Raw genomic sequence first — 23,917 nt, forward strand, 5'->3', positions numbered from 1 at the left:
CACTGGCTGCCGCCGGACACACTCGAGGGCAAATCTGAGATGGCCAAAAGTTGCACCTGAGTCTGCTGGACCCAGAAGTGCTATCAAAGTCTGGGTTTGTCACCCAAGAGAGACACTAGCCACCACCAGTGATTTTTTTGCTGTGACCGCTAAATGTGAGATCAGTAGCCCAGCCGCAGCTAGGCTTCTACTGTCACAAAGAGGACTTTGTGGGACCTCGAGTTCCTTGGCCAAAGTTGCCCCACCTCACCCGTGGACCAAGGAATCACCCGGAATTCACCCTTATCAACCAGACAATTTCAGGAGCATTACTGAGCATCTTTTCTGCCTGCATAACCAGCATCAGGACCAAACCATTGTCGTCTATGGGGAACGTTTCCAAAAGGCTGGAACTAGATTGGAAAAGGCTCAGGTGGCTAGGTAACTGTCCAAAGTATCCTTACTGGACTCCTAGACGTCCGGAGTCTCCAAACTAATTGTTTCAAACAATCCAAAAGTTTGCAAACTTTTTGTTGACCAATGCATGTTTGCAGTGGGATTAAAAGTTATTTAATGCGTCTAAAATCTGTATCTCCAGAACCCTCCTGTGGATTTTGATGATCACAGACTCTAAAAATCCATAAATATATGCTCTATGTTTATAAATTGTTGTGTCTCTTTCTTGTTGTATGACTTTCTGATTTTGTTGTTTGGTGCTCTTAAATGCTTTACACTGAGTTACTTTGTCAAGCCTTGCTGCTTGAAGCCACAGCTACCCAGAGTTGAGCAAAGGTGATACAACCGAGCCTAACTAGACCCAAAGCAGTTTTTGCGAGTGTATTCCACGAAAAGTCCCCACAGCCATATTATATAATATACCCAGATCCTCACATTGGTGCCTAACGGTGGGATCCAGAACTTGTTTTTAGCTGTACCAGACAATTAATAAGTTGGTAAACCCACAGAAAGAACCTACTAAGTAGAGTTGAAGTAACAGTTTCAGAACTTCCCAAAAGGTCTGCATGTACTAGGCACTGTTTCTCCATGAGCCAAAGAAGTCAACAACCAGACTTCCTAAAGTGGCATAATGTTTTTGCAAAGAGTTAAAGATGGTTTACATGGCAATTGACTGGGCCACACTGAAAATCAATGATTAGAATTGGTCTAGTCATGACTGCCAAAAAGGAGGAATTGGAAAAAGCCCTCAGAGGATGGGAAGAGGCAAGGAGAGCCCAAGCCCAATTGGCAGGAGAAGTATCTAGTGATAGTGGTGATGAAGAGGACAATGGCATAAGCCCTTTGAAACTTAGAAGGAAAAATGGGGGTGTGGTCACCAGGAAAAGATCAAGGAATGGCTCACTATCTGGGAGTGAAAGCAGCTTCACTTCTACAGGTAGCTCCAGACAACTGTAGGACCAGCTTAGCTCATGGAGATTGAGGAAAATAAGCTGGCTCTCCAAGTAACAAATAGGCCCTAGCCAAGAGAAGGGTCAGGCTGGGGTGAACTCCCCAAGGCTATGGTGGCAGCAACAAAGAACCAGAGGTGCATATAGGTGGTGCCTACTATCCCAGGTTGCCCAAATGAATAGTTCCCAAGTTTGTAGAGGATGATGACATAGACACATGTCTGGCATCCTATGAAACAGCTCTCAGGATCAGAAGGGTGGGTACTCAACATTGTGGGGCCCTATTGTGGGAGTTACTACCAACAGTAGGGAGAGATAGATTGCTGACACTGGAAGAGGAGGTGGCAGAATCTTCCAGCCACATGAGAGAGGCACTCATTGAACTATCTGGTCTCACCCCAGAGGAATACAGACTTTAGTTAAGGAACACACAACACAGGGGTCAACACAGACAACACAGACATGGGTGGACGTTGTGGATGTGTCTGTAAAGTCACCGGATGACTGTATTAAGGGTAACTAGGTTGATACCTATGAGGGGCTCTGCAATTTACTGATTACGGAGAAAATTCTTACAAATGGTACCTCTGAGAAGTTACACCAGCGTCTGGTAGATTCAAAGCTTTCTAGACCTAGGACGTTGGGCAAGAGGGCTGATGTGTGGCCTAGAACAAGAGTACTGAAGAAAACCCAGCGAGCGATCCCAAGAAAAGGAGGTTAGCCCACAGAAGGTAAAGGAGGGAGGTGGTAAACCCACCAACGAGGTTTCAGCAGAAACCCAGAAGCCTAGGAAAGAGGAGATCATGATCCATCCCTCCCCTAGCAAGCAGAGTAATGGGGCACCAGGGTGTAAACCACACCTGGACAGTAGGCCGTGCTTTGACTGCGACCACAGCGACCTTGATTGCTTGCCACTTTATTATATCATAGTCTCAATCACACTGACCTCAGCATGGAGGTCTTGTTACATGGAACCTCACTTAATTCTGACAGTGTATTCCTTGACTATTCGTATTATACTTTTCTCTCTTTCCCTCTCTTTCTTCTCCTCTCTCTTATCTTGTCTCCCCATATAGGTTTCTCATATAGCTAATTATCCTATGTTTATTTTTATGGTGCCAGGCAAACATTGTATTGCCATGGTTAGGAACCTCATATTTATGTGGATCAAAACATCGTCGACTAAAGCACCCTGACCCTTCTGACCATATGTAATTCACAAATGGGTGCAGCATTGTTGTATTCTATAGAGTTGTGACTATAATTCTATATGGTTTTGTCACCCTTTTCTCTTTTTTTGCCTTGGTATGGTAGTTATTTGTACAAGTGCGCTCCATAGGGGTACTACCCTTACGTCTTACTTTATATACTAATAAAGTGATATTTTTAAAGTTGATTAAATGTTCTCAGGGTTATGTCTATATCCCCAGTACTTTGTATAACTACTTAAACCTCTGCTTAGGTACCCTTGTTCCTCACAGCATAATATTACCCATGTTCCCTTGACATTCTTGGATTCCCATGTTTCTCCCAAACAATAGATGCGCAATCGAATGATTGCAAAGAATTACTTTGAATTCCTCCTACTAATAATAATAGTGGGCACTTCTCTTCCTTTACTTTCCCCTGTTCCTTTCCCCTTTTTCTTTTCTCATTTAACTAAATTTGAAACAACAGGTCTCCACTTCTTAGTATGTCAGATCACACTCCATTGTATACCGACGAATATATTAAAAGATATTGGAGGGCCACTCGCTTTTCTCTCATACCATTGAAGCAGCACAACCTGCTAGCTCCAATTTAACAGAACAACTAGAAAAATGTAAAAAAAAAAAAAGTACGCCAAATTATAACCAATGGTACGTATGCTTATGGAATACTTGAAAGTAAACACAATCTCCTTGGCTTACAAGTGAGGAACATTCCTGGGGGACTTACAGGTGACAAGACTTACAAACAAGGCTTCAAACGGCACTGGATGGTGCTTGGCATAGATACGGCTATAGATCATTCTAAAAATCTACTAGAGGAAATTTCGGAACTGGAAAAACGAAAGAATGAATCAGGCTCGGCATCTGATGCTAAAAGTCTACTGGATAAAATTTACAAAACCGTTGCTGAATTCACAAGACTAGAACAGGAGAAGAAATCTAACAAGGTAAAAAAGATATCCGATATTACACAGTAGAGAGGACATACCTCTACCTCAGCGAAGTCTTCTATGAGAATCAGAACTTTTGGAACCCTAATTTTGAAAGACCTTGGGGTAGATTCAACAAACCGAAAAAATGTTGTTACATTTACTGATTCCTCAGAAGAATCGTCTGACAATTCTGATCCATGGGAAGGTACTAGCTCTTCCAAAGTTATTACAAATCCTACTTTTTTAGGGAGGGGCCAATCCAGACCTCCATGGAGAGGGAGAGTCCGGGGCACAGGATAGTTCAACACACCAGGCGAGAGACAAACACGACAAACATATTACTAGTGGGGGAATCCGTGACTGTAAGTAGCCCCACAGATGTGTTCTCTTTCTCCACTCTTAACACTATCCATGTGACGCAGACCATTCCCATCATCAACCTCTCTAAACATACTCTATCAGGCACAGAGACATCAATACTATGCAGGGCCTTATTGTTAGAGCCAATAGTGAGACCTAATTTCCTGAACCTACAAACTGAAACATTTCGGTTTTTCCAGAAGATCATACTATATACATTCTTCCTAGATAACTCATGTCTTGGAGTTAGTTCATATACCAATTTCCGCTCGCCCTCCACTTTCTCGCCACCCAGTTCCTCCATGCCCCCAGAGATTCATACTTTCAAAAAACTGGTTCTTAGGGATAATTCCAATCTTGAAAGCCAGAGATCTTTTATCCCTTACAATATACATTTAGCAGCAAAACAGGCCCTCAATGAACTTAAATCCAACAACTCTGTGATTATTAAGCCAGCAGACAAAGGAGGAGGGATAATACTACAAGATATTGACCAGTACAAGAATTAGATCACAAGACAAATCTCCAATGAAGCCCACTATGTAAGGCTTGGGAGTGATCCCACCAAGGAACTCAAGACCAAAGTTAATACTAGCACTAGGAGAGGCTTGGATGCGGGCTTCATTAGCAAAAATGAACACTTATTTTTGAATACTAAGAACCCTAGGACACACAGGTAATTTACATGTTACCCAAAGTTCATAAAAAACCGACACTACCCCCAGGCAGACCAGTAATATCAGGATGTAGTTCCATATTCAAACCTCTTGGTCGCTACATTGATTTCTTTATTAAAAACTTTGCACCCCATATCAAGTGCTATGTAAGAGACAGCATGGACCTGATCAATCAAATTGAACATATGCCTTTTGACCACAACAAACGCCTTCTGTGTACACTCAATAGAGTCCTTGTACATGAATATCCCCCAAAAAGAGGTGACTGAGGTGATTCGACACACTTTAAAAAAAAAAGGACACACCCACATCTAGTCCCTACAGAATTCATTTTAGAGTTATTACATCTGACTCTCACCAGGATTATTTTTTTCCTGTGTGATGGAGATTTCTTTCAACAGATTAAGGGGACATCTATGGGAGTAGTTTCCATCCCCAATTTTGCCATTTTGTTTATAGATAATTTGGAGACTGACCATTCTGTCTGACAGTAAACCATTCCTTAACAACATATAGTACATACGATACATTGATGACGTTTCACTGTAATGGACTGATATTTACTTCACAGTACAGCAGAGAAGAAATCCCATTTCTGGATCTTATGATTAGAACGCATGAAAGTGAACTGTATACATCTTCATATCGTAAACCAACAGAAAGAAACACACTACTAGCATACTCCAGTCTTCACCCCTGGGCATTATGAGACTCTCTTCCGTACTCCCAATTTCTGAGTATCAGGAGGAACTACTCTCGTAGACAAGATTTTTTCAGGCAAGCAGAAACATTAAAAGCCAAACTAATTTCAAGAGGGCGGCCCCGGAAGCTAGTTACCAGGTAAAAGAAAGGGCTTGGTACTGTCCACGTGAGGCACTTTTCACCCCCAAAAGAAGAGATGACACAGGAAGGATGGTGTATGTTACCATGTTCTCCTCAGTCTCTGATCAAGTCAAAAAAATGATTCTGCGACACTGTCAGGTGTTACATGCAGGAGAGAGATCACTGGAACGCCCCATTTTTGCATTCCGCAAAAATAAAAACATTAAAGATCATCTAATAAGAGCCTTTCTCCCAGCCCCCAAAAGTAATCGCACATTGAATGACTTTTGGGATATGACCCTTTTGGTTGGCCATCGGAAGTGCAGGATGTGCAGTGTGGGGAGACAGCGTTTACAATGCTGTCAGTACCACGCGCGTTGATAACAACGCAGACGTTACATCGTCCGCGTTGTTACCACGCATGGCATTACATCGCAAGTCGTTTCAACGACTTGCGCTAGATGGCGTGCTACACCACGGAATATGTTGGATTTTAAGTCCAACACATTCCCTGCTGTTCCGCTAACTGGAGTAGGAATAGTAATTTCTACTATTCCTAAGTCCAGCGCGCCATCTAGTGCAAGTCGTAGAAACAACTTGCGATGTAATGCCATGTGTGGTAACAATGCGGACGATGTAACGTCCGCGTTGTAACCTACCACGTGGTATTTGCCCGGGGTGTAACGTCATATATTCGCAGTGTGTGTTAGTGTGCTACTGAGACGAAAGAATTTGTATACAAAAATTTGAAGATTACACTAACTCATTTTACCAACTCTCCAGTTGGGAAGATTGACACCTCATAGAAGCAGGGTATTGTGACACAATTGTTTTGTTCTCTATAAGCCTTAAACCACATTTTATGATCTGTGATTTCTGAAGGGTGAACATTCAGGTGGGATCTGAGACACAGAAAGAAGACATCGTCCAAGACAGTCAAAGGCTTGCCTATCACCTGCTTGGAATCCTAACCTCTGGTAGGCAGGGCTTTATTGTAAGTACAATAATTACAATAAAAAGTCTGTTAGCCCTCAGTACGAGTTTAACAGATTTTGGTGGTGAGATATATGCAGGGGGGGGGGGGGGGAGTTGTGTGGGAATTGATAATTTTACTAAGTCCTCCACACCACAATTTGCCAGTTACGTGTTTTTGTCCCTGAAATGGATAATAACCACAAGCTCCTTTTCTGTATGTTTTTCTTGATTCTGGGTACAGTTCTGCTGCCATTTTCTGCCTGGTTAGAACAGGCAGAAGATGTCAGTAGAATTTAGGGTTGTGGGCTTAGGGGGGCAGGCTAGGACAGGATTGGGGAAGGTCGAGGGAGTGTTTTAGAGATCGGGCACAGCCAAGCTGCGTTCCTGCTCACAGCCCGCACCCGGTCCCTGCAGAGGTTTTTCCGAGTGTGGTGAAATCAAAGCTGGTGTCTCTGCACATGGAATGATCAAATTCGGAGAAACTGGGCTATATGTAGTGGCCCCTAGTGGTATACCATTCAGAGTTAACACTTCAGGTATCATAGCACAACTCTTAATGAGGGCTTCAGCATTCAAATGCTAGAGTCACTGTCACTTCTTCAGCTTAAAGAAACAAAAGCCCTTAATCAATTAAATAAGCCCAATATCTGAACAAACCATAACTTGGCTCTCAATGCCCCACAAATAACCTCACTCATGGTGTCACAAATAATATCAGTGTCATTTGTGATGGCATCACCTACCATCCCAGCATTGATATCAGGGGCATGGTGGGAACTGGACACAGAAAATGTTTAAAGACTGCGCTCTGTGCCTAGATTGTACATTGCACCACCAAAGAGGAGAGAGGATGTGGTCCGTCGGCTACGCTGTCGACTTTGGTGCTGGAAACCGGGGTTCGAGCATCGGGGTCGCGTCCAGATCCTGTGGTTCTGGGCAAATCACTTAATTTCCCCGTGCCGCCGGAATGTGTAACGTAACCGATGCTCATGTAAAGCGCTCCAATACCTTCGGGTCGAGTTCGCTCTATATAAAATCTGCAAAAAACAAAACAAAAAAAGGACTGTGCCCTCTAGGTTTTGGGCCATCGAATCTGGATGCTGGGCGTGACCCTAGGGCACACCCTCCTCCCAGACCTGCTGCAGAGGTCCATCGGCCAGGCAGAGTAAGTTCTTGCTTTGGCCATGACCTGAAGTATATATTTAAAAAACAAAATAATTAATAGAAACAACAGTTAACTAAGAAGATATGATTCTTTACTCACATCAGAAAATAGCGTAAATTATAAAAAATCATAGAAATTCTCCTAAAGAGTTCAGTTGTAAGTCATGATCCAAAAAGTAAAAACCACTGAAATCTACCAGTTATAGAGAGCAATGCAACTGTAACTTTATCTAATGCACTAATCATGAACTCATACATGATATCACTGATGCCATTTCAATTGACAGAGTTAATTACATTACATATCACATTGCCATCAATAATGCCACTTTTGGGACTGAGCATAGTGCCTGTTCAAATACTATCCCCTGTTTCCAGAGACCACTAAGCAGCCCCAAAGAGAAAATCCTGTGCTCTTTGGTTGGAAAGGTGCAGTACTTAGTAACTTGTCAATTGTCAGGCCCAGTAGTAGAGCACACCGAGCACACCCAATGCCCTTATCCAGTGAAATGTGCCCTGAGCCCACCGGTCACTTCTGAATGCTTTACATTTTTTACTGACCAGAGAAAGCACTGAAGTGAAATATGGTGTACACCAGTCCGTTAAAAAGGCTAGTTTACAACACGATTAAATTAAATGCATAGGTAAAGCTATTGTCCCAATACTTGTATTGGATAGACATGCCAAATGTCAGATAATCTTATCCAATGATCAAGCCGATTCCCTTCAATTTGACAACATTATTGATGTCTTTATCATAGAATTCTTTTCATCTGATGAAATGTGTTTAATTGAAGCGGTTTTGACACTGGATTTGGATTTTTATCACCTACAAAATTTTGTTTCAGAATTCTACTTTTAAGATGTCTGCCATGCATGTGGGCATAACAAGAATCAAACAGTGGCCACAATTTTATTGGTACAAGTCTGATGGAGGTGAACTGTAACCCCTTGTTAAGGTTCTAGCCCAGTTGCAGAACATATATGGTCAAAAAGTTAATGTGTTCATAACCTGCTCTCCTAACAAGAAGTAACACAGTCGCAATATTATCAGGTTTTTTTTAATTTAAATTATTTTGTTTAAGTTTGGACATTCCAATAAACTGCAGAAGCATAGGATAAAGGTTAGGGTATTTTCTGTCATAGTTGAGCACAGTATTCAAACATATCACATATGAAATGGTATCCTGGGATGAGAACAGGATTAGAACCTAATCAGAAAGAGGAACGTGAAGAAACTGGACAGTATGGTGTGAATGGGTTTGGCTGCCCAGTATGGATTGTAGTATGTTAGAGCACGAGTTAGGCCATTACCCAACTGTTTTTAATGTACTAAACTAACTAAAAAGAACTGGTAGGATGGGATGACCTTCAGGAGCAAATAATTTCAACTAACTTAGGATATGGTGAGCATCAAAGTATTGCAACCTTGAGAGCTTGTGGGAGGAGGGATGACTTAGAAGAATTGGTAGAATGAAAGCCGGTGGGCGGGGCACTGTCTATTTTGAAGTAGTAAGTAAGCAATGGGAAAGGAGGGCCAAACAGACTCCTCAGATACAGGAAAGGAAGAAAACTCCTCAAGGCGGGGAGACTTCATCACGGAGCAATGCCATAAAGGGCAACCACAATGCATCCCACTGTCTGGTGGCGAGGCAACTAAGTAGGCTGCGGTCACCTTCTCTGTGAAGGGACACCCCTTCAGCCTCCACCCACTGTAGAAGGTCTCAACCCCACTTATCTAAGAAGGGACGCTGGGCCGACCTCCATTTGCTAGTGATGGCTAGCCAATAAAAGTGCCAGGACTAGAAAGCGCAATGCAGTTTTTAAATTTTTCAGTTGCTCGGCAATCCCTAAAGCGCAGGCCTCCCATGTCTCCAGTTTTGGAAGACCCATTAGCTCTACTATCCAGAAAAGGATGTCAGTTACAGACATCCCCATACCATATAGCAAAATTCAGCTGATATGATCCCACTGCGGGCACAATTTTTGGACAGGAGAAGGTAGGCTCTATGTAACATAAAGAACTGAATTAATTTAAATCGAGCATTACACTAGACCTGGTACAGGTATTTCAGGATCTTCACCAATTCTTTTTTGTGCTATGCTCGATGAAGCTCAAGTTCTTCGGTGTCCCGCAATGATTGCAGTGGAATAAGGGTATGAGCCAGAACCGCCTTGTTTAACCAGCCAAGGGTTTGCCGCCCCTTGGCCATCGTATACAAGGACTGTACTAAGGAGTGGGTCGCAGGTTCTCTCCCAGCGATCACCCATATGGTGCAGAGGGCATACTGCAGCATGCCGTGCATCAAAAAGTACCCACCATGTCACCAAAATTACTTAATAAGCAATGTGAAGGAAAGGCGTTTCAAGGAAAAAGAAGTGATACCCAATTTGTCCTACTGGCATAGGTCATTTCCTGTGATTCTGCCCTAGAATCAGGGGAGACCTGACCTGGGGGATTGCAGGAGCATATTGGGTGACATGTTTGGTAATGTGTAGGCTTCTGGCAAAATACGGCGGTGCTACTCTTACGAAATGGGGTGCCTTGCACGGGAGTCAAACTCTCTGGAGTATAAGGTGGTATAGTTCCTGATGCATCCAGGTAGCACCTCAGGTTGACAGTTCATTCAAATCTCTACTGGCAAGCCAGTGGGACAGCCACTACCGCTGCACAGCCAAGTAGTAGTGGATCAAATGGTAGCTTAAGCTTGGCTTACGCCACCCAATGGCATCCTATATGCCAGATGAGATCGCCAAGGAAGTAGTCTAATTCAAGAAATATCTTTAGTGCGAGAGAAAGAGGTAAGTTGACAAAATAATATATAAGACATGGAGCATAACAATTTTTGAGAGAGTCACTCGGGCCACAACCAACATGGGCAGACCTTTCCACCTGTGCTCTAAGGACTGAATCACTCTAGCGAGATTGCCTTGGAGGAAGTCTCAATCAGAGTGGTAAAGTCGGACGTCAGCCTGCACCACAAAAGGGAGACCAGCTCAGGGCCACACCCGAAGGGCAACAGAAGCCATGGAGCCACCCATCCTGCAGCTCGGACACCTAAAAGGGCGACAACAACACCCACCGACACCACCCCCAGGACCACCCCTCCCTGGCACCCTCGACCAAAGACATGCCACATCAGCTACACCCAAACATGCACAAAATATTCAGCCTAACATCGCACAATCACAACTGGTGACATGCATGTGTTGACACAGAAAAGAGCAGCACACATTCACTTTCGAAGCAACAAATGAAACTTTATTAAAATGAACACTGAAATGAAATGAAGACACATGGCTGCTCCCGTAGGGACAATCCGTCGGTCCCTGCCTGCAAGACAAAAATCATGATGAGAAGGTGTGTCCTGCGCACATCAAATGACAGAGAGAGGGTGAAGGGGAGAGAGAGAAACAGAGGGGGAGAGAGAGAGAGAAGAGGAGAGAGGGGGAGAGAGAGAGAAGAAGAGAGCGGGAGGGATAGAAGAAGAAAGGGGGAGAGAGAGAGAGAGAAGAGAGGGGGAGTGAGAGACAGTGCCGCCCCTGTGCACCCAGGCCTCACTGCTCACCTGCTGCCACCGGTGTTTCTCTAACCACGTGCAGGTATGTATCACAGTTCACCTGGTCATACATCCGAGTTAGAGACGCCAGTTGAAACAGAGTCCAGATACATAACTGGCACAGTACACACACCTGTACAAGACAACAGTGCCTGCCTGCCCCTGCACACCCAGGCAGAAGCACCCCAACCCCTCCCGCTGCCCATCGGGGCATGCCCGCCCCTGCACACCCAGGCCTCACTGCTCACCTTCCGCCACGGCGCGTAGACGGGAGGTCCCAGCACGTGCCGCTGCAAGCCACAAGCCCGGGGCCCGCGGACATGGCACCCTCCACACCATGCAGCCACGCTCCGCAGGCCACCAGGTCTCACGTTCGGTGCTGGGTCTTGATTACTCCATGGCAGAGGACATACCAGTGCACCTGGCACCATCGCAGGCTGCACACCCGCTCAGCCCAATGGGTGCCACTAACTCTGGGATCCCTGAAACGACGCCATGTGGCGGTAGGCCCGTGCTGCCCACTGGCTCTGGCCTACACTGCAGTCCAGCAGGGCACACAAAACCTGAGCTGTCCGGACCGCCGGGACGGGGCATCATTGCAGGCTGCACACCCGCTCAGCAGCTTAAGGTGCCACTAACTCAGTGCACGCAAAGTCACCGTCCCGTGGTGGGTTGTCTGTGCCGGCCACAATGCTCCGAGTGCCACTAACCTTGTGCAACCTCAGTCAGCGCCACATGGTGGCAGGCTCGTGCGGCCGCAAGGCCTCGGGTGCCACTAACCCTGTGCAACCCCAGTCAGCGCCACGTGGCGGTAGGCCTCAGATGCCACCAACCCTGTGCGCAACAACTCATGGGCCCTTTATGAATGAGACAAAACGAAAGGAAATGATGGACGGAGTGTTGAACATTGCAAGCACTCACCCCCAGTCAACTGATCTGGGTTTAATCCATCACCGTTCCTTAGCCCACTCTGCCACCCCAGTTCAGATATGGCCATATGCAAATCAGTCTGACCCTGTGCCTCATGGGAACAGTCCAGCCCGAACTGCCAAGCCATGTGTTCCCTGGACCGGAAACAAGCTTCCTAGGACCGGTTTCTGGCATTTCAGCCGTCTTCAGCCAGGCTTGCTTGAATCCAGTGGCAAAGTGAGCAAGGGACTCACGTCTGAGCATACCCTGCCAACTTATGGCGAACAAAGCAAAACCAAAGGGAATGATGGACGGAGTGTTGAACATTGCAAGCACTCACCCCCAGTCAACTGATCTGGGTTTAATCCATCACCGTTCTTTAGCCCACTCTGCCACCCCAGTTCAGACATGGCCATATGCAAATCAGTCTGACCCTGTGCCTCATGGGAACAGTCCAGCCCGAACTGCCAAGCCATGTCTTCCCTGGACCGGAAACAAGCTTACTAGGACCGGTTTCTGGCATTTCAGCCGCCTTCAGCCAGGCTTGCTTGAATCCAGTGGCAAAGTGAGCAAGGGACTCACGTCTGAGCATACCCTGCCAACTTATGGCGAACAAAGCAAAACCAAAGGAAATGATGGACGGAGTGTTGAACATTGTAAGCACTCACCCCCAGTCAACTGATCTGGGTTTAATCCATCACCGTTCTTTAGCCCACTCTGCCACCCCAGTTCAGACATGGCCATATGCAAATCAGTCTGACCCTGTGCCTCATGGGAACAGTCCAGCCCGAACTGCCAAGCCATGTCTTCCCTGGACCGGAAACAAGCTTCCTAGGTCCGGTTTCTGGCATTTCAGCCGTCTTCAGCCAGGCTTGCTTGAATCCAGTGGCAAAGTGAGCAAGGGACTCACGTCTGAGCATACCCTGCCAACTTATGGCAAACAAAGCAAAACCAAAGGAAATGATGGACGGAGTGTTGAACATTGTAAGCACTCACCCCCAGTCAACTGATCTGGGTTTAATCCATCACCGTTCTTTAGCCCACTCTGCCACCCCAGTTCAGACATGGCCATATGCAAATCAGTCTGACCCTGTGCCTCATGGGAACAGTCCAGCCCGAACTGCCAAGCCATGTCTTCCCTGGACCGGAAACAAGCTTCCTAGGACCGGTTTCGGGCATTTCAGCCGTCTTCAGCCAGGCTTGCTTGAATCCAGTGGCAAAGTGAGCAAGGGACTCACGTCTGAGCATACCCTGCCAACTTATGGTGAACAAAGCAAAACCAAAGGAAATGATGGACGGAGTGTTGAACATTGCAAGCACTCACCCCCAGTCAACTGATCTGGGTTTAATCCATCACCGTTCTTTAGCCCACTCTGCCACCCCAGTTCAGACATGGCCATATGCAAATCAGTCTGACCCTGTGCCTCATAGGAACAGTCCAGCCCGAACTGCCAAGCCATGTCTTCCCTGGACCGGAAACAAGCTTCCTAGGACCGGTTTCTGGCATTTCAGCCGTCTTCAGCCAGGCTTGCTTGAATCCAGTGGCAAAGTGAGCAAGGGACTCACGTCTGAGCATACCCTGCCAACTTATGGGGAACAAAGCAAAACCAAAGGAAATGATGGACGGAGTGTTGAACATTGCAAGCACTCACCCCCAGTCAACTGATCTGGGTTTAATCCATCACCGTTCTTTAGCCCACTCTGGGGGTGAGTGCTTGCAATGTTCAACACTCCGTCCATCATTTCCTTTGGTTTTTGCTTTATGAATGAGAAGCATGGATTGGCCGACATCCAGTCAACACTGGAAGAGGGGAATGTAACATCGTCGGCCCCTTATGTTGGTGGAGTCACATGGTCAGTGACGCCTGTGCCGGATGGGTGTGGTGTGTGTGGAAACCTGCCCTCAGGGAGTGGCTGTGACATGCTGATGACTAGACCAGTGACCTGCACCCCACCAGCGAGTATGCCTGCGATGGGTAGCAATGATGGCCCCCCTCGGCGGTGCGTCATCGGAATGGTCTGACCTGCTGTACGCCGGACCAGCGCAGGGCTTGCCACAATGACTCGTGGGCTCAGGGTGTGGTCCAGTCCATGGCCGGACAAGGAAGTGACTGATGCGTGTGTCCCTGTTGTAGTGTTCACGGGACCAGGTACACAAAATGCAATCTTGCACCCTCTGACTCGCATCTCACAGGATGAACATCATTGATGCAAGGGAAGGCACTGTCCCCACATTCATCCACACATCCATTCCTGAATGATGTAAGACATGACACAGCAGTGCGTTACTGGATGTTTATCTGCACTTCCCGTGCAGTTCTGCAGCTGGAGCGGTATAGTACAATGCCGAGCACAGTACACAATTTGGGCCCGTGGAGTCCATCCGGGGATAACATGTACTGCTTAAGAGGAAGGGTACAGTCCGCAGTCTGTCCGTCGTGTCATTGGTCGTATAACAGGATGTGGCAGTCCATGTTGCTGTCCAAGGTGAGTGCATCGGAGTGTATCGGGGTCAGTGGAAGGTCATGAGGCCCTGTGCGGCACCAAGCAGAAATAGGCACGGTGGCAGAAATTAATGCTAGTGCCTCCTGATCACAAACCCGTTCACGTCCTCCTCCCCGGATGTGTGCCCTGCCCCCCGTGGGTGTTGCATTCCTGGCTGCGGCACTGTGTGCCACTGACACATCAGGGGCCTGGGTGGATACGTCTGCTGCACTGTGAGGCACTGACACACCAGGGGTCGGGGATGTGGATGGTGTGGGGGCAGCAGCATTCATCAGCTCCACGCCTTGTGGCGGCAATGCCATGATGGAGGTCTGCAGGGCATGATAGATCCCAGCTACAGTCCGATGATGTGCAGCGGTGGCTGCCATCCTTTCCACCTCCATACGCACCATGTCCTCCCTGAGCCTCCGTATGTATGTCAGCTCATGGCTGGTATCGCTGGAGCCATTCTGAGCGGACAGCTGTTCTACTCTCCACGTCATGACTCCAGCAATGTCAGTCAGGGCTTGTTGGAGACTATGGGGCGGACATAGACACCCAAGGATGGCGTCCAGTTTGGCAGCCATGAGTTCAAACCACATCCGCACCTGCTCAGCCGTCTCCCTCTGGCCCTCCAGCACATGGCATTGGAAGGGCCATTTGTTGTTCCTGGGGGACTTGGGAGGGTGCCTGGGCTGTGGGTGCCTCCTGCTGGGTGGTTTGTGTGGTGGGTGGGCTGCCCTGATCCTGGAGGTGAGTCGCGGATGCGGTCAATGATGTCTAGGAGGGCTTGTGCGTCGATGCTGGTGTTGTCCTCCTCCTCATCAGTGAAGAGTGGCTGAGACTGCTCTGCAGGAGGTGTTGATGATACCCTTGCAAATCTGAAGGGGAAATGGTGTATTACAATGTGTCCACATGTATGTAGCCGCATGGTACATTCTGACAGCATGGCATTGTACATTGTGACAGTCTGTGGGTCTGTGCGAGGAGCCAGGGTCATTGTGGTTGTGTACTGTGCCCTCCTTGATTGTGCATGTGTGCCATTGTGGCCATCTCCACCAGTGCCCCCAGTACCTGGTGGTCACTCACCCTGTTGCGGTTGTGTTGTGTCCTGTCGAGCAGTGTCCGGTCCCCCGACTCCAGCCACAGTATCCACACTGATGACTGTCAACACCAGCTTCTCCATGTCATCCAGCTCCAGCTGTGGCGCTGGGCCCCCACCTCCGGTCTGCGTTGCTGCCTTCTGGTTGACGGAGAGTTTCTCCTTGGTCTTCTGCTTGATGTCATTCCATCACCTCTTGACCTCGTCCATTGTCCGCTTGTGCTCTCCGACGGCATTCACCTTGTCGACGATGTCCCGCCATATTCTAGTTTTGGTGCCCAATGACACGTTGGAGGTGATGAAGTGTTGTTGATGGTGTTCCATCACCTCAGTGACTATGATCCTGTTCGCCTGCGGACTGAACTTCGTCTTCCTCGTCTTCTTGTCCTTACCCTTCCCTGTCCCCGATGTCCCGGGCTGGTTGTCTGGGGTGCTTGTGGGGTTGCGCTTGTCCTCTGCCCCTGCTCCGGCTGTGTCCATGGTGCTTGGGTGTAGGTCAGTTTGTGTGTGGGTGTTTTTTCTACTTTTAGGGTGATTTTTTCAGCCCTCCAGGTGTGTGTTGAAGGCCTGGCACTGCTTATCGCTGACTTCCTCATCGCGCTTTGGCCCATCACATGTTTTTTGGTGTTGTGATTTGTGTTTTTATTTCCGTCGTGGTGGTTGTATCATAGACATTGTCCGTGGTGTCCGCGGACTTTCGCATGGTACCGCCTTATTGTGAATTCCACGTTGACAGGTGGTTATTTTCCAGCGATGGGCTGCGATATTTGAAGTTGCGTTATGCTACTCTTGCGGAAGTTATCACACGTTCTTGTGAATATACCCCTAAGTAGTGGAAGAAGTGTCCTTGGAGCACAGTGATGTTCTACCAAATTCATATCTTCTTGAGTGGTTGAAGAGTTCAATGAGAAGAAGCAGGATTTCCACCAGCTGACATGAAGACCTGAGAGTTTACCAAAGTCAAAAAAGAGCCTAACTATTCTGGAGAGAGTGGTATGCAAGTTACACAAATATAGTAAGACATTGTCTGCATAGAGGGATATGATATAGGTCGTTTTGTAGAGATAGGTCCCCCAGGCCAGGGGGCAGCCCTGTTGACAATCCAAGCTAATAATAATCTGACTTTGTCTCTTTCTGTGTGAGTACAAGTGACCTAATCTCTAGGCACTGCAGTCGTTCAGCTAGCTTGACTACCTGTTCCCGGACCTAACCGAGGACATCCCTCATAGTTGGGACATTGACTAACTGCCTCTCTATATAAATACAGGAGTCCTCACATGCCTTTAGTTCCCTTACTAGAGCATTGTGGGTCCTCGCAATATCAGGAATACTGACCCCGCATGTTACTTCTTTGAAAGTGCTCCACTCCACTAATGGGGAGGAGGCATGCCTTTGTTTTCCACAAGGAAATTGTGGATATAGTCCTGGAAAAAAGAATCTTCAAGGGTGGACAGTTGGAGGTACCAGGTGGGTATAGATGAGAGGGGTTTACCCCTGTTTAGATGGAAGATGAGACAGTTGTGGTCATTGAGACCCCTACTTGGGTAGTCGAGAGAGGACACCACAGGGCAGTCCCTTACAATTAAACAACCTTATTGAGGCACACATATAAGTTGTGTACAAGAGAATACAATGAACAAAGTCAGAGCTAAGAATTGTGCTGATGCCAGACTTCCCTCAAGGTCAGTAAGTGAGGCAGTATGAAAAAGCCTGCGCATTGAGAACACTCGGTGCAGAGGTGAATGGAGGGTGGGGCCTTTCCAAGTCTGTGTGGAGAACACCAATAAAATTCCCCCCGAGTAACCAGGAGATGTGAACCCAGGGGGGGCGAGTAGCCTGGAGTGCTTTTGGAAAAAGGGGGATTGGTTAGTGTTAGGGCACACATGCTGCCTAGGACCAGGGGACCCTCATTGAGAAGGCCCTGAAGGAGAACGAACCTGCACTCTTTAATAAGGGTTTACGAACAAACTTTGAATGGGACTCCAGCTGTAAGCCAAATGAGGACCTCTCTAGTGCAAGACAAGTATTTGTGGCATAGAGTCAACCTCTTCACCTTTTCTGGAGGCGAACTATCTCTCCCTGAGTGATGTGTACCTGGAGTAGGGCTATCTGTACTCCCTGACTTATTATAATGTAAGAATAGATTTTTTTATTGCTTGGATGGAGTATGCATTATTTTAATATTCCATGTCATGATGGAATAGTGCTGTGGGTCAAGAAATCGAATATGCTCCCATGAGAACCTATAGTTGCTGTTGCATATCAGAGATCTGGGGCTGTAGGTCTTGGATGGCTTTTTCGAATTGGCTAACCTGAACTGAGAGTTTCCTGTGGTTGTCTCGGAGTATGTTGATGTCTGCAGCAACCCTGTCCACTTTTTATTCTAGCAATGAAATTGTGGTTTTGATTGCTTTCAAGATTATGCTCAGCTTGCCGGGCTGTGCAGCTGATAGGGTTGATGGGACGGCCATCTTGCTGGTGTCCGAAGGCTGCCAATAATATAAAGGTGGTGGCCGTACCAGCAATTATGCCATGGTGCAAAGCAAAAGACACACAATTGATGGACGGAATGCAGAACAAATCAAAACATTCACCCTCAGTCAAGAGATCTGGGTTAAATCCATCATTCTTTTGCTCACCATGTCACCCCAGTTTAGACCTGGCGATATGCAAATCAGTCTTGAGCTTGTGCCTCATGGGAACAGTCCAGCCCGAACTGCCAAGCCAGGTCCTCCCTGGACCAGAAACAAGCATCCTAGGACCGGTTTCGGGGTTTCACCCCTCTTCAGCCAGGATAGCTTGAATCCAGTGGCACAGTGAGCCCAGGACCCACGTCTGGGCATACCTGGCGCACTCTGGGCGAGAAATCAAAAGACACACAATTGATGGATGGAATGCAGAACAAATCAAAACATTCATCCCAAGTCAAGAGATCTGGGTTAAATCCATCATTCCTTTGCTCACCATGCCATCCCAGGTTTATACCTGGCCATATGCAAATCAGCCTTGACCCTGTGCCTCATGGGAACCGTCCGGCCCAACTGCCAAGCGAGGTCCTCCCTGGACTGAAAACAAGCATTCTAGGACCGGTTTCGGGGTTTTACCCCTCTTCAGCCAGGATAGATTAATTCCAGTGGCACAGTGAGCCCAGGACCAAAGGTCCAGAGTGCATTTCTCAGTTATACACAGTCCACCACAGGGATTCACAACTTCAGAACTTCACAACGGACCCACTAGCAGATGTTAAGGGTGACAGTGGACACAGGAGGAGTGGTGCCAACGCATGAACATCTTTACCTAAGGATGATGACCATGAAGATGAAAAATAAGATGAGAACAAAGTTAATTTATTACCACTTTATTTTTCATCAACTCGTCCTGAACGAGTGTCCAGATGAGGCGGGGCTTGCTGAGAGGCCGTAGCAAGGAGAAGCGGTGGGTTGCCTGTCCACTTAAGTTTAAAGTGCGCATGTCACATTGGCTGGCTGTCTTGCGACGGCCAGCCAGATATGTGCACTTTGAACCTTTCTAACCCACCTGTGTTGGACAGCTGGGTTGAGAGCAAGCACAGACCTCCAGTGCCCTTGAAAGTGCTGAGATGGGCTGCTCCCTCCTATCCTGGTGCTTCTCTTATGCTGGTTAACATCATGAGAGCAGCGCCAGGATTGGTTAATGGAGTTGGCTTGGGCCCCCGCTGGAGCCTGGAGAGGAAAGAAGAAGATCGGAGCGAGAGGGACGTGTCATGCAGCAAACAAGAGCAAGGTAAATGAATATTAATTTTATATATTTTTAACATAGCGCCTTAGATTTAGTGCACGTGCATGCACCCATTTGCCCGCCCTACCACCCTCCATGATTGCCAGCCACCACTGGTACTGGGTGCAGTGACACTGGGGATTATGGTTGTGAGGGACCTACTGCACACAAGTTACTGTCCTTGCATGCATTAGTTCCAGTGGCACCTTTGTTATGCCATTGTGAACAGGAGTCATGCCATTTGCTTTGTACAAATGTCTGTGCAATAGTAAAATGGAGCATTGGTTTTCCCATTTGATTATGTGCTGTGCAGAATTTGCCTATGCTAAGCAGCACAGACTCATTGTGTATGTAAAAGATTTCTTCAAGTATGATAGTATGAGCTGAAATATAATATTGCATTTGTGGTGTGCAGGTCATTCTTTTCTTGTCGAATTACAACTATTTTTTATGAACTTAGGGCCACATCTATTAAACCATTTAGAAGTTACTAAATCACAGAATTTGAAACTACTAAATTGCTTTATACTGTCACTAAGTCCATTTTGTGATTCAGTAAATGGCTACCGATTTGGATAGGGCGTCCCTTCCAAACTGCAATTCGCAATGCCATTTGTCTATGGTTTGCCACCACTGTTTCATTCACAAACCATTGATAAGTTAGCGAATCCTCAAAGGAGGTGGTAAACATACACAGGAGAAGGAGTAAGTTGAATATTCGTAAAGTAGGTCGGGTTGGGAGGACAAATGGTGATTTTGTGAACCACCTAATTGTATATGTCAGTTCTCAAAATCTCATTGAATTTGCAAAACATCAATGTGCAATTTGCGATCGCTTTTGTGAATTCATTGTTAGCACATCTGCCCCTAAGTACTAACAAGCGTGTAGTTTGGATTTACAGTGAACATTCTTCAAATTTAAGCCACATAGGCAACCAATGCGGAGGTAGAAAGAAACATGACTTTTTTTTCAAATTATTTAATTGCATGCACTATAATATTCTGAACCGAAAACAACCCTAAACTCCTCTTTGCTGAAAATACTTTTTATACATTCCATAAGTACGACCCAAATGTGAAAACCTAATCTGCTGTTGGAATAGTATAACTTCGTGTTGATATTCATTTTAAAGTTTAAGTCACTGTGATACCCTCATTTCGATTTACCCCATGCCATTCTGTAAACTTGGTCCCGCGACTATTGTACAGTATATATTCTGCCATTGAGGGTTACTGTAACAAATACGTTACGTTAAGTGTCCCTTGTAATTAGAAACACATTTTAAGAACATTTAACAATTCATGCTCCACAGAAGCTACAAAAACTGCTTATAAAACTCGTCCACGTTCAGAAACATAAAAACACTTAAAAAAAAAAAACCTTTAGACTTACAACAATTTTGAGTTTACCCCCGAAGTGAATAATTTATGTTTAAAGACATTCGGAATGGATTGAATATATTAGCTGGGTCGTATGCTCCACGCTTTTTCATCACCGGCAAAAGGTTTTATTTCCTCACAGTGTGCACTCTTTACAGTCTGGAGAAATACTTACTACACGACACATGAAGCTAAATGCTCTTCGACGAGAACTTTCACAGCAGTCTGAAGAGAAATCCATATGCTTAATGTGCTGTGGATACAACACTAAAACAGTAGTAAACTCCCATTTCAAAAATCCCATCTTAACGCATATGCTTTACTATGAAATGAAAACAGTGCATAGCCAGCCTCTCGCAAGAGAGTGTGTACTCCCAGTGAACTGTAGAACACAGCAAATAGCCACCTATCACTTCACCCTCAATCAAGGAAAAACTTTGGGGCATATTATCAAGAAACGGCGTTAAAATTATCGCAGAAAACTGCCGCTAAAGCGGCGATAATGGGCTTGATAATATGCACGTGAGAATTTCCATAGAAGCCCATGTTCTGGTGTCAACATGGGTTTGTATTGGAATTCTCTGCGGCATATTATCAAGCCCATTATCGCCGCTTTAGCTTCAGTTTTCTGCCGCTAAAGTGGCGATAAATTTAACGCCGTGCTTGATAATAAGGCCCCTTTGTCATTTAGGTGATAAATGACTCGCTTTTTTAAGAATGTATGTCTTTGACGTTAATTTATTGAAATGTTTGTTATTTTGTGTTTGTACTTTTATGCATTTGATTTTAAATGCGAAATAAAGTGTTGCTTGATTGATTATGTGGGATAGTTGCGCTGCAAGCATATGGAAACAAATCACTCACAATCAGTGGCTGTCGAAAAAGTGTCTTTCTGAGGAGGTATGAGAAATAACTTTAAAATTCTTCATGGGAGTGGTTTGGTAATCATGCTTGAATGTAAAGCAGTGACATTAATGCATAAGCTTGCACTATTCACTCACTGTTTGACATGTGTAGCACCACACATCTCGATAATCTAAAATATTGGATAGAAAATACATTGGTAAGGTACAGACATGCATACACGTTATCAACTGTACTAATATCTGCACATATCTGCCTATGTGCTTCCTCAGTCTGCAACCCTCATACTCTTCTAATGCTCTGATGTGCAAAGGATGACGGATGGTGACGTTTTCTCATGTTGTTCTTCTTATACGTAGACGGTATAGGTACCCAGGTTGTGCAGATGACGCTATTGGAATGGTATTGGTATCTATGTGGCACTTAAGACCAATGACGACACTCAGAAGCACTTTGCGGATGGGTAGCAGGCTACTTGTGAGATGCTTACCCCATTAGAAACTTTATCATGCATAAAATCTTTGTCATGCTGGCTATGATGTAGTTACCATATGGTTTGTAAACACATTGGCATGCCAACTGTTGTGCTTCTGGTACAGTTTGGCATTTACACTGTCACACAGTTAATATATGGTTGTTATCGCTGACTTGTCAATTTGCCATGCTTTTGGTACAGTTTGCATTTGGGTTGTAAACAGCCTGTTAAGCACACATAACTCCCACATGTTATCACAGTCTACAAAATTGTGAGAGCCCTAACATATTTCGACAAGCTGCCATTAATTTGTGATAGCGTGGAAAGATTCCAAAATGTACTTTCCAGTAGCAGTTCAACCAGTGACTTCCGAAAATGGGCTCCAACTCCGCGCTAAATCTTCTTCTTCTGGGTGACAGATCTTTGCCACCGTTTTTTAAAGGAAAATAAATCAAATCAGATCAAGCAGCATCCTAATTAACAGTTTTAAGTTCAGTCAATAATGAGTTTTTATTGGTTTTGAAAACCTTTTTATTCTCTTTAAGAGATTAGTAAATAATTTTTTCTCTTTTTATTCAATTAGTAAATCAGCTAAATCACTTTACAGAAATTAACAAAGAAAATAGGGTTAGAGTCACCAATAATACAATTTAACATTTGCGTACCATAAAGGAATTATTCCTTGTTCTAACTAAATGGAATCAAAAAGCTAATAAAACCCCTAAAGACTTGAAGAAAAGAGTGAGATCAAAGGAGCATCCGTTTAAAAATCAAATTAAGTAGTTGAGTTCCCCATAAAGAGAAGTTATGAAACTCAGCCCAATCTTCACCTCCAAGAAGCATCAGTATACAGTTGCAGTAGCAATCTGTAATAGCAATCTGTACAAAATAATCCTAAACAGAAAAATATGGGAAACAGATGCAGAAGTAACTACGCCTGTCAAGATAGGAAAATATACGGTAACGTCACCTCCAAAGTAGCAGGCAACAGTAATAGCTGTCAGCAACAGCCCACAGCAGAATAGCAGTTTGCAGATTCTAGAAAGGAGAGCTCTGAGTATAACTAGAAACCCCCACTAATATAAAAGACAAGAAATCATGCGCACAACAATGTTGCGCGTTAGATCACTCTTGTCCAATGAGGAGACATCTTTCGATGATGAGCAGCTTCACTCTTCTTTTCCCACGGAAAACACATGAAGTCCACAGTCTACTATCAAATATGTAACAGATATCACTAAACATTTGTGTATCTGGAAACATCTAACATTAGCTCCCAAGGAAGGTTATTGCAGGGTTGCAGAACCTAGTCTATTATTTATTACATTTTTCACTGAGAAACAATGGCAAAATTAATTCATAATGTGTGAGTGTGTATAAAATAATAAGGACCCACTTCAGAATTGCTATGGGACAGACTAGAGCAGCTTGTACATGACACCATGGTTACAGACTGGGTATCACTACATTCTTCACTTACACTTCTTCTCTGCCAGTCAGCTGAGAGTGAATAGCATGCTATCTCCCATAAAAGCACCTCAAGGCCTCATTGCGGGTAGTAAGCACTATATAAATGTAATTACAATGCAATACATATGGACTTTCAGTCCTTAAATGATCATTGTTGACTGTGCTACAGCTAACCGCATACTCACTATGAAGTGAATCAACCTTTGGTTTTCATTAAACTAATTTTGTATTTTTGGCTGTGAGCTCTTCCAAATGGACTTGCTATCACCACTACAGCTTTCTGCAATTTAACTTTTTTCGGGGATGTGCTGAAAAGGGAAATTCTGTAAGGGGGCATTTGTTGGTTGAAGCAGCTCCTCTGCAACCATTGACTGCTCGCTGCCCTGCCCCT

This window comes from Triturus cristatus, chromosome 8 (assembly GCF_964204655.1).
Source record: "Triturus cristatus chromosome 8, aTriCri1.1, whole genome shotgun sequence".
Taxonomy (NCBI): Eukaryota; Metazoa; Chordata; class Amphibia; order Caudata; family Salamandridae; genus Triturus; species Triturus cristatus.